This window comes from Hevea brasiliensis, chromosome 12 (genome assembly GCF_030052815.1).
Source record: "Hevea brasiliensis isolate MT/VB/25A 57/8 chromosome 12, ASM3005281v1, whole genome shotgun sequence".
In the NCBI taxonomy this organism is placed as follows: domain Eukaryota; kingdom Viridiplantae; phylum Streptophyta; class Magnoliopsida; order Malpighiales; family Euphorbiaceae; genus Hevea; species Hevea brasiliensis.
The window spans coordinates 30,968,172-30,979,653 of NC_079504.1; the positions used below are offsets into that span (position 1 = coordinate 30,968,172).

General features: G+C 31.1%; 1 pseudogene; it reads right to left on the bottom strand.

Moving 5' to 3' along the window:
• Window positions 1-7,279: 7,279 nt before the first annotated feature.
• On the bottom strand, window positions 7,280-11,046 carry LOC131171399 (disease resistance-like protein DSC1; annotated as a pseudogene).
• Between the last annotated feature and the right edge of the window lie 436 nt (window positions 11,047-11,482).

Here is an 11,482-nt window from a genome sequence, read left to right on the forward strand (position 1 = left end):
GAACTTAAAGTCACCTGAGCTGGTTAATCTGCCAATCTCGCTCGTTTTGCTGAGGAGCTTCGGGAAAGGAGGAGGAGCTCCAGGCTAAGGAGGAGGAGCTTCAGGCAAAGGAAGAGGAAAACATGACAAAAGAGGCTGGGGCATATGTGAATGCCCATAATGACCTCCTGGCTGAGTTAAGGAAGCATTATCCTGAGGAGGACTTCTCTTAGATGAATCAACTCGTTCCAGAGGCCGAAGAGGAGAGTGACGAGGAGCCTGAGAGAGAGGAAGAGGATCAGAGAGCTGATAATGTACCTGGGGAGCAGGCTGGGGGAGATCCTCCTGCTAAATGACTTGTATATATTTTATTTTGAAATGAATTGGAATCCCTTTTTGTTCAATTTCATGATGAGATTGGAAAGCGTTCAAATTGTCTGAGCACTTAATTGATTGAACGTAGTTGAACATTAAACTTGAAAGCGATTATTAATCAGAGTATAAGGGATCGGAAAAACATTACACGCGAACATGAGATCAGACTAAGTCATGACCAAATACCGGGTGAAACTTTAGAATATTAGAATTGCAAAGATTTGACATTGACTTGAACTTTTAAGATCGAAATCATTATTAGACCAAATAGAAACCTTAACTTCATTTTAAGGAATATCTGAGGCATTCAAGCGAGAAGCCCGATCATAACATTTGGTCAAACGAAGTTCTATGATGTTTGCACACAGAGAGATTGGAAAACATAGGTAGGCAAGATTGGGTAGTTCGGAGATCCAATATTGTCTCGAACTCATTTGACAGAGACCAAGAGATCGGAAAGCCATCTAACTTAAGCGTGAGATCGGTTGAGTCTGGAAAAGCCATTTGTGATGGAGTTTCAATTCTAAAAGACCCTTGCCTTCGGAGGTCGGCCAAAATATGGTGTCTACAATGCTTTATTATCTTTTTAAGAAAACTAGTTGTAGGTGGGTTTCCAAGCCCTCTACAATTCCAATGTATGGCACTCATGGCGACCGGCAGGATTCAAAGTAGTCTTCGCCGATAACATATCATAGTCTTGAAATATAAATAAATGAATAATATTTAGATAAATATATAAATAAAATTAATTTAAAAACTATAAAATATTATAAAATTATGAAAATTCAATCAATACATATACATTTACCTGTTAAAATTCATTCATATTTATATATTCATTCATTATCAAATTTATTTTATATAAAATAACTAATTTATCATATAATATATCGGGATACGACAATTCCACCTTATTATAAATATCACTTTAAGAAAAATATTTATTATAAAGTTACCTTTTCATTAACATAGTAAATTAAAAAATACATATAAACATTACTTTTTTTTTAATTATAATAAATCTTAATTTGATTTCGTTCCATATAACACAAAAGATACAATTGATTGTAATAATTTATAATAGTTGATTTTATTTAAAAATTTTTATGGTAAAATTTATTTTTTACTTATTAAGTAATTTTTACTAATAAATATATTTTATACTAGTATCATTATTATAATAAATTCGATTATATATTATATTTAAATTAAAAATATTGTAATTTATCTATATCTATATCTTTTTATATCTACATATTAAAATAAAGTAAAGAGAAAGTGATTCTTTATTTGTTTAGTATTTCTATTTATTTTTTCTTAGAAAGTTGAATTTTTCTTTATGTTATATATTTTGATTGAATTAATAAATATATTTTTAAATATAAAAATTAATATTTTATATAATTATTAATTATGATATTGAAAATATAACTATATTAATTATATTCATCGTATATCTCTCCATTTTTCTACATTTTATAAATATTTTATTTTATGTTGTTTCATATTTTAATTTTCATTTAAAATTTATTATTGTTATTATTATTAATTTTTTTAGAAAATTTTGAGTTTTTTTTTCTCTATTGTCATCTATATTGATTGGACAATTAATGAATTTTTTAAATTTAAAAATTAATAATTTTATATAATTATTAATTATGACACCAAAAATATAACTATATTAATTATATTCATTGTATATCTCTCTATCTTTTTTATATTTTCATTAATATTTATTTTGTAGTTTTTAATATTTTAATTTTAATTTTAAAGTTTTATTCTATTTTATGTTTTACTAAACGATACCACGTACAAATTCGAGTCAAATAGTCAAAATTCTATACAAATATGTAATGTAAAGATAAAATGCTAGTCTAAAGACGAAGATAGTGGAATAAAGCAAAATCGAACAAGATCAAGCAGTACTTTTGCTTGGCCTACAAGGTGAGTGGAAGATACACCAAGCAATAATCACACTAGTAATGAAGCAAGAAGAGAAAATCTCGACATATCGATCAAGATAATATCCATGAACGGCAACGGTTATTTTCCTAATAAGCATAAATGCCAACTAAGTAACGAAAGAAGGTACGTATATTCTCATTTTCAAAATCTCATTACAAATCTTGTTCTCGTTTTACATCCAGTTCTCTGAGTGGCTTGATAGAAGACAACCATCTCACTTTTTTCTTTTTTTATTGCAGGTCTATGTGGCATTAAGACTAGTATTCAGGAACTCACGGTGGCAACAGTAGCACTGTCTATGGGAAACTCAGATCACTAACTGAGAACCTACATTTGAAATCATTTCTCTTCCCTTTAACGTTTTCTATGCTACTAGTGCATTTTGATTAGTCCTAATTATTTTTCATTGTTTGTGGTTTTTGTCATCTTAATGGCTACAGATTTAAGGACTCCTAGCAAAAGCATCATCTCCATCGCTCCCACATTAGGAAGAGACCCACCTGTGACAATAATGACTCAAAATCTGACTACACCCACGATTCCATCTGATGCCCCGATTTCACCACATAACACTATCATCCTAGATCAGCAAAACCTGTTTCAAGGCACGACACCAAAGCACATGCACCAACGCATCCAGAAGATGGAGATTCAAATCGCTTTCCTCAAAGAATTGATCTCGGGGACCAGTGCTCCATTAGGGACACCTATCCCAAGAACAGGAAAAGTCATAAGAACACCTTCCATGGGGGTAGATCCAGCTAGAACTAAAGAAACCAAACAGAAGATCACTTAGTGGACAAACAATTTAGGAAGACAAAATAAGCAGATCACGGTGAGCAAACAAGAAGAACAATATGATGAATCACTAGGACCAAAGGTGAATTGGGGATTGGTAAAAGCAGTATAAAGGTATCAGAAATAGATGGAGGAGAAAAACTTTGGGTTGGGAGATGAGTCTCCTTTTTCGGGTCAATCTTGGCTGAATAATTTCCACCAAAATTCAAATTGCCTATGCTAGATAAATGTAATGGAACAACGGACCTGAGGAGCTATGTGGCGAACTTCCGAACAAACACGTTAGCATATTTCTGCTATACGTCAGCGCCTTTCTATTCCACGTCAATATCTCTTAACGGAGAGAATACAGAAAGTCATCTTTTACTAACGGTGTGAATTTCAGGGTATCATTTTGTCACAAAATGAATAACCAATTTTAAAATAAAAATGAATAAAAAAACAAAGTTTTTTTTTTTTTTTTGTAATTTTCCCTAATCTTTAATACCAAGCAATTAGAACTAATGATTATCTTTAAGACTAAAAGTACAAATTATTATTATTATTATTATTATTATTATTATTATTATTATTATTATTATTATTATTATTATTATTAAACAAGTGTATATAAAGTAATCAATAAAAAATATCCTAAAAACAGTTACATATTTAGTCAATCAATCGTTTTTATTTCCTATCACTTATTTATTATTTTTTTTTCTAAAATTCGAGTAAACAAGATTATAAATGTACCTCAACCTCTCAATGAACTTTATGATTAAGATTAGCTCCTCCAGCAGGTGTTTGATATGGATTTGGTTTCTTTTCAGAGCTTCGCTTCCAAAACAACCCATCACTAGATATTAAAGTTGAGATCTCCGCACACTCTTTAAATTGTTTCTCTTACAAGTTTTTGTTAGAAGCATAATATATATATATATATATATATATATATATATATATATATAAGGGTCACAGTCAAATTTATGAAGGTCACAGCTTTTGCCTATTGGTGATTGGAAGAATATATCAACTTGTGATAAGGAGATTTCAGAACTGGTTCCAGTCAAGAATATCTCCAGCTTGAAAACGTGTACAGAACTTTTAAGCATTGGAAAACTTGATCATTGAGTATTGAAGTCTGATTTAGTCAGAAAGAGCAACTGATAAAATACTATTCTCAAACGAAAATTATAAATAATGTTTAATCATTGAGATTCATATTTTGTTGTTGTTATTATTATTATTATTATTATTATTTACGAGTAAAGGAAAAATATCTTAATTTTTAAATTTGTAATTGCAAAAATTCGTTATAATTAGATACTTTAATGAGATTGAAGAGGTCAATCATTCATCAATCTGAAATCTCAGACCCAATCAATCCAAAACACAAATTCAACGCAAAGAAAATACAAATCCATGTGTTATTTTTCTTTGCTCTTAAATAATAATAATAATTTACATTATAATAATGATAATAAGAAACCAGTATATACACTAAGCAAATCTCATAAAAACAGAACATACAACATTAAATATTTCTTACAAACAATCCTCTTTATTTTTAATCACTTATTTTCTGAAATTCGAGTAAACAGATGACATATGGTATCCTCAATCTCTCAAAGAGCTGAAATGGAATTAACATACATTTATATATATATAACGAAGAAATTGAATTATTGCATGACATCACTCAACAACATCCTCCACCTCCGCTGCAAGCGCTAGCACTGCTAGAAGCAGCAGCACTGGCAGCGGCTGCAGATGCTATAACTGCTGCACTGCCGTGGTTACCTTTGCTGCCAATTTTGCTTTTTTTATCTTCGCTACCATAAGTTTTATGGGTAGGATTTGCTGCTCCGGCAGGTGTTTGATAAGTGTTTTGTTTCTTTTCAGATCTTCGCTTGCCAAACCAACCCATCGCTAAATGTTAAAGTTGTGATCTCCTTACACTCTTTTGTTTCTCTTATAAATTTGCCTCAGAAGCATATGTCCCCTTGGTTATCGATTCGTATATATATAGGCACTTAAGGGGTTGCAGTCAAATTCATGAAAATGCATGGGAAGGTCACAGGTTTTGCCTACTGATTGTGGGAATATAAAAATTTCTAATGAGGAATTTTCTGAGCTGTAAGTAAAAAACAAGCAAAGTTTCCACGGCTTGGAAACGCGTAGAGGACTTTTAATCATCGCTTGTAATTGTCATATTTAATACTTTTCCATGAGAAAACTTAGTCATTAAACATTTAATTCTGAATTTTTCAGAAAGAGAAATTGATAGTTGATCAATCATTGGGATTCATATTTATTATTATTGTTATTATTAAAAGCAAAGGAAAAAGACGAATTAAACTTAATTTTTTTTATTCAAATTAGGAAACTCGTGTGAGTAAGGGGAAGTGACAGAATAGTGGGAATGGAAAAAGGCTTTAGTGCCCCATTATCAAAGTTTGTTTCAAAATAAATTGACCACGTTCCCTCTCTTCACATCCATAGTAATTAATTAATTAATTAGGTTTGAATAATGTTTTTCATATGTGTTTTATTTTTGCTTGAACTAATTTATTTTATTTTGTTAAGTTATTATATGTTATTTAGTGTTACTTATAATTAATATTTTTCATGTTGTTAAAAATATTATATTTATTTTTTATGTGAGAATTTAGATAAATTAATAAGTTTTTCATAATTAACCCATATTAAAAAAAAATCATATTACAAAAATATCATAAAATAATTCATAAATTTATGATACATAAAATTATTATAAAAGATGCCTATAGAAAATAATTATTAATTTGCTACCGCCACCATCACTTTGATTATGTTCATCCTTTACTTGTGGCTGCCCGCTATTTTTCAAAAGCAATCTGCCGGCGGGCCAAATTAGAACAAATTTAGATTTTCAAGAGATAAGGACCAGTTTATCGGTTCTACATCCACGTCACGATTCCAGACCCACAGGATAATTATCTGGTAAATACTTGTTGAATAATGTTATAATAATAATAATAATAATAATAATAATAATAATGATAATAATAACAAGAAGTAGTTTAATCACCTAAAATTAATTTTTTAGGTGAATTTTATTTGTAAGATCGTAGTTACTAATTAAATTATTTTAAATAAAATAGTTTTTATTTTTCAAAAAGTGAAATAAATTTTCACTTTTTAAATTTTAAAAAACTTATTAAAATATCATCACATTTATTTATATATATATATATATAATAAATAAATATTATTAATTTAATGATGCATAAAAGGGATAAAAATAATAATAAAAAAACATGTTCAACTGGACAACCCTCTAAAACCAAAAGAAAAAATAAATTAGAGGCAGATATAATCCAAGACATGATTGCTAACCAGGGTGATAGCCGCGGCCGAAAACAAGAGGATTTGTATAGTTGATAGTTGATAGACACTTAAACAGGTGAAGTAGAATATTTGATAAGTTTAAAAAAATAAATCTGATAGATGGGTAGCATATCTGCTACCCATCAGCTACCAATTAGCGGCAGTTTGTATCAGTTTTATTTTTAGAGTTGCTTCTCATCAGCTGATAGCTGATTTGATTTTATTTTTTATTTTGACCATATTATTCTTTTTTTATTTAACTCGAAAATTAATATTATTAATATTTTTATATTTTTCATTTATAATTTTAACATTTTAATTAGCGCATTTTAATTTTGTTAAAATACTTTTTATTAATAATATAAATTATTTATTTATATCTAAAAACTTAAAATTAAGTATAAATTTTTTCTTTATCATCAATAATAATTATTTTATTATTTTGTCTATATTTTTAAAGTTATTAATTATTTTTTAAAAAAATTTAATTATTTTCTTATTTCAATAATAAAATAAATGATATAATATAATAAATTAATAATTTTACATTTATTTTAATAATATAATAAATGATATAATATATTAATTTAATAATTATATATTTAATTTAATAATAAAATAAATAATATAATATAATAAATTTATAATTTTATAATTATTTCAATAATAAAATAAATTATATAATATATATCCTTATTAGTTATTTTATATATCAACAGTAACAGTTAAATATAATTTTATCAAGCACTTAACATAAATGAATTATCATCAGCTACCAGCTATCAACCAATAGTTATTAGCTGTGCTTAATAGTTAAACCAAACAAGCCCTTAGAAACTCGACTATGACAGTTATGGCTAGACTTCTACAGAAGCTTTCTTCTTGGGCATATAGCAGACAGACCCAACAATTCCAAACATCAGAGCAGAGAAAAGGAAGTCCATTCATATCTTCAAGGTAGAATTCAATTAAAACCTTAATTGTATCTACCAAACCCATCACCTTTTAACATCCAAACACGGATCATACCCAATGAACATATGATGCTTCCTCAAATTTCTTGAACCATACCAACAGCTGAAATAACTATATAGATCATTGCTGTCTCCAGATTCATTTTTGAAATGGTATCTACATTTCACTTGGAAACCAGAGTCGTCTATATGGAGTTTGTTGAATGCTATAACACAACAGAGAATGAAACCCAGTAACTCGCTATTGGCCCAATGTGAAGGCAGCTGGATTGTTGTGGAAAATCCTACATTTTGATGGCTAAACCACTTTGAAATTTCAGATCCAGAGAAGCATAAACAAGATTCCCTTGCCACCACAGAAGGTATCTGCACCATGACTTCTAATTAACAAGGAATCTGATCAGTAAAGAAAAAGAAAAAATAGATGAGGGAGACAGAAATAGACCTGATTGCACAGCCTTTTGGAATAACAATGAATTTTTGTTAGTGCATATGCCATGATACGCTTCTTTGCCAAATTATTCAACTGGTAACAATTAGTGAAAAGGAATTCAAAAATGTTTCCTTCCACTCCAGTTGATTTACTAGTTACAGAACGCAGAGAAATGCAATTTTCTGCATCTAATTTTGTCAGCCGCGGTGGAAGTGCAGGTATTAATCTTAGCTGCAGGCAATCTCTTAATCCGAGGTACTCCAGCTTTTCGAGCTGAAGGATGTTTTGAGGTATCTCTGAAAATAAGTTTCCACTTAGATCTAATGCTTCTAGTGAGAATAAGAAGCCAATAGCATTAGGCACATTCAATATGCTGCAATCATTTAGATATAGCTTGCGCAAGAAACTCAAATCTCTCCACTGGAATTTTGCGATGGCCATTGACAATGGAAAAAGTCTTTCCCAAGTAGAGACACCAAGTTTTTCCCAGATAGAGACACCACTCAATTTAAGATTTTTGCAGTTTCTCAGTTGCAAGATAGAAAGACCACACAAATTTTTCATTGGTGAGGACACGTTTCTTATCGCTGTTCCATCTAAGTGAAGAAATCTCAATGAATCCCTGTCACACGAAATTTCTGGAAACTCTCAAATCTGGAGCAGCCTGAGAGATTAAGCCTTCGCAAATATTTCAACTTACAAAAACTACTCGGAAGAATATGAAATCTTGTGCAGTTTTGCAGGCCTAGTTCCTCAAGTTCAAAGCAATACTCTATTGATGAGGGAATTTCTTCGATCTTTGTCCCATCTAAAAGCAACTTCTTTATATTACTCGAAACCTCTGGAAACCTAGTGATTCTTGTGCAGCCAGAAAGAATAAGCTTTTCAAAAGATGCCAACTTAGAAACATCACAAGGAAGATTCTTGAGCCTTTTGCAGTTTGTAAGATCCAAGCAAGAGAGTCTAGAGAGACTACCAATTGAAGAGGGAATTTCTTCTATTGCAGTTTCACCAAGTACAAGAATCTCACTTTCCCTGAAATATTTGGAATCCTGGTGACATCAGAGCAGCCAGAGAGATTAATAGTCACAAGGGATTTCAATAAACAAATGCATTCTAGAAGATTGCTGATTCTTTTGCAATCCTTCAAATCCAATGTTATGAGATCACTGAGATGCCCAGTTGATTTGGGAAGTTCTTCTATTGCAGTCCCTTTTAAGTTTAAATACACTATGTTCTTTGCAATCTCTGGACACTTCATAAGATTTGAACAGTCAGAAAAGTTAGGAGTCTTAAGCGATCTCAGATTAATAACACTAGGAAAGATCTCAAGGCTTGTGCAGTATCTCATATTCAAATCACCGAGCTTCTCTAAAGACTGAATAGATGAGGGAACTTCTACCAAGTTAGTACAGTATTCAAAATTCACTCTCTCGAGAATCTTAGCCAGAGAGAGGTCAGGCACTGTAGATAAGTGCTCAGAATTGCAAAGGTTAATCTCTTTTAAACTCGCAAGATTCAGCAAAAACAATATAATAGGATACAACAATAGGCACATGCCCAAACTAAAATGCATTTTCAAAAGGAAATGACGGAAGAAAGGGAATCAAGAAAATAATGCAACATACCTGTACTCCTGTCCATAACTGTCTAGCGTTGCTGTAAGCCAGGTTAAGTTCAACAAGGTTCTCTGCCTGGAAATTGGATGGCAAAGAGCTCAGAGGGCATCCATTCCAATGGAGATACCTCAACTTATCAGAAAGGAACTCAAGGGCACGAGGAAGGTGCAGTTTACAGTTATTTCTAATTGTAAAATTGTAGATTTTGAGCAATCTAAGGTTATACATCCTCAAAAAGGCTGTTGAAATCAAGTCCACTTCTCCTATTTGAGATGTGTCTAACCATATCCCTTCAACCCTTTCAGTTCCCTGAAGATCACAGATAAGTATAAATAAAGCACAGGTTACCCCAATATATTAAGCTTACTTTGATAAACACATAAATAGAAACACATGTAAGTATAAAAACATATGGAATGCATATGGCTCTCACCAGATTTTTGGTTAACACTTGACAGACATCACAAGATCTCCACAATCTACCGCGTTTTCCCAGCCCCTTAATAGATTCTTGGCGAACAATTTCATGAGCCATTTGCTGCAACAATTCATGCATTTTCAACTTGTTATGAAGGACAGTGACAAGGCATTTATCAACAAGAACAGTAATTCCAATTCCTGCTGAGAAACCACAACCATCTAGTATTCCCTCTACGAAGTCAATTTGCTGCCCCCTAAAAAAACATGCAACATCAAGAAATATACTTTTCTCTTCATCATCTAGCACTTCAAAACTTATTCTCAACACATGAAAAATTCTAGGCTGAGGAATTTTTCCAAGTTTATATAGTGCACTTTCCCAATATTGTTCTGTTCTGCCAAACAGAAAAGAACCAATAACTTTAATTGCCAAGGGGTTGCCATGAGCGTATTTAACAGCTCTATTTGATAGCTCCATTCTATCTTTCCTTGGATACTTCTTAAAAGCATTCAAACTGAACAAATGCAGAGCATCATCATCATTCAATCCCTCAACTTTATATACTTCATCAACTCCTTTCATAAGAACATGCCTGTCTCTAGATGTCACAATAACTCTACTTCCCAAACCAAAATTGCATCTTCCAATTACGAATTCTAATTGATCTACATCATTCACGTCATCAAGAACAAGCAAAACCTTTTTGCGCTGGAGCCTATCCTTAATGGAAATGGATCCTATGTTGGGAGTGGTAATATGTAGATGTTCTTCATCCAGTATTTCAGAAATGAGTTTTTCTCTTAAACAAACAAGCCCACCAAATTGCTTTGATTCTTCCTTAACATTTTCAAGAAAGCAGCAAGCTTCAAATTGACTTGAGAGTGTATTGAAAATAGCTCCAGCAATAGTCGTTTTACCTATGCCACCCATTCCCTAAATTCCCACAATTCGAACTTTTGATGATCCATTCTGTAGTAAATCTATAATCTCTGTAATGCGTGAGTCAATTCCAATCAGGCCCTTTAAGTCTCTTGAGGGTGCATGATTCAATTTCTTCAAAACATGTTCCACAATTTCTTTCACAAGTTTAGCCTCAGACCTAATGATGAATAAAAAGTATTGAGACAACCAAAGAGTTATGTTACACCAACATTTTCCTTCAAGCCGTGCATTTTTATAACAAAACGATCCAAATAAATAAAAAAAATCCTAATACTTAACATCTTGCAAAACAATTTATGTTTCGTTTTCAATCTTCTATAGACAAAAGATTGTTAACCCTTTGTTATTGTTTAGGTTACTGCATAGCTAATTATGTCAACAGACGGGTCCAAAAAATAAAAAATAAAAAAAAGAGACAATTTAATTAAAAAAAAAAGGGTTTCCAGCTTAAACATTTAGGCAGGAGAGCCAACTACAGACCCATATATATCTGAGCAACATAAAATTAGTGCTATGGCTTAACTTAATATGCAATGAAATTTTGTTTGGTCAAACCCTAGCTTTCCATTTCCATGTTTAAGTTTTGCAATCAAATGTGTAGTTCTAATTCTAAATTTTACTAGCA